At 46.4% G+C, this 474-nt stretch overlaps 1 pseudogene; it reads right to left on the bottom strand.

Annotated features, from left to right (window-relative positions):
- Positions 1–463, bottom strand: part of LOC119594335 — a 20263-nt pseudogene extending 19800 nt beyond the window's left edge.
- Positions 464–474: the final 11 nt, after the last annotated feature.

Below are 474 nucleotides of genomic sequence, written 5' to 3'. Positions count from 1 at the left end.
CCCTCTACTCTTTTCATCAACATTACAGACTTATTTCAAAAGCCAACTATACTTGCCACTTATGTGAGAAATCAGGTTATTATTTGCAATGAGTATGGAGAGCGAGTAGGTGGCAGTGGGGGACAGGCGAGGAAGAAGCCGCAGTCTGTTATGACTGATGTCCAGCATAGTCACTGTGGGCAGGTACTCCAGCGCTGAGGCATCCTCTAGCTCACAGTGACTAAGATCTAGTACCTAGGGAAAGACAGAGCAATGTTATGACATGCTGCAAAAAGAGCTGGTTTGAGGGTTATCTTGAGCACCAAAAAGTAAATCACACAGATGTTCAATGACTGCATTCTTAGTGATGTGCTTTTCTTACCCTCAGGCTTGGAAGTAGCTTCAAGCTCTGGTCAAGGCTATGGAGAGCATTGTGAGCCAGCACCGCCTCCTGTAACTGCTCCCAGGCAAATTCCCCAGCCTGTCAGTAAAGAA

This window comes from Penaeus monodon, chromosome 33 (assembly GCF_015228065.2).
Source record: "Penaeus monodon isolate SGIC_2016 chromosome 33, NSTDA_Pmon_1, whole genome shotgun sequence".
Lineage (NCBI taxonomy): Eukaryota > Metazoa > Arthropoda > Malacostraca > Decapoda > Penaeidae > Penaeus > Penaeus monodon.
This window is presented reverse-complemented; position numbering and strand designations above follow the sequence as displayed.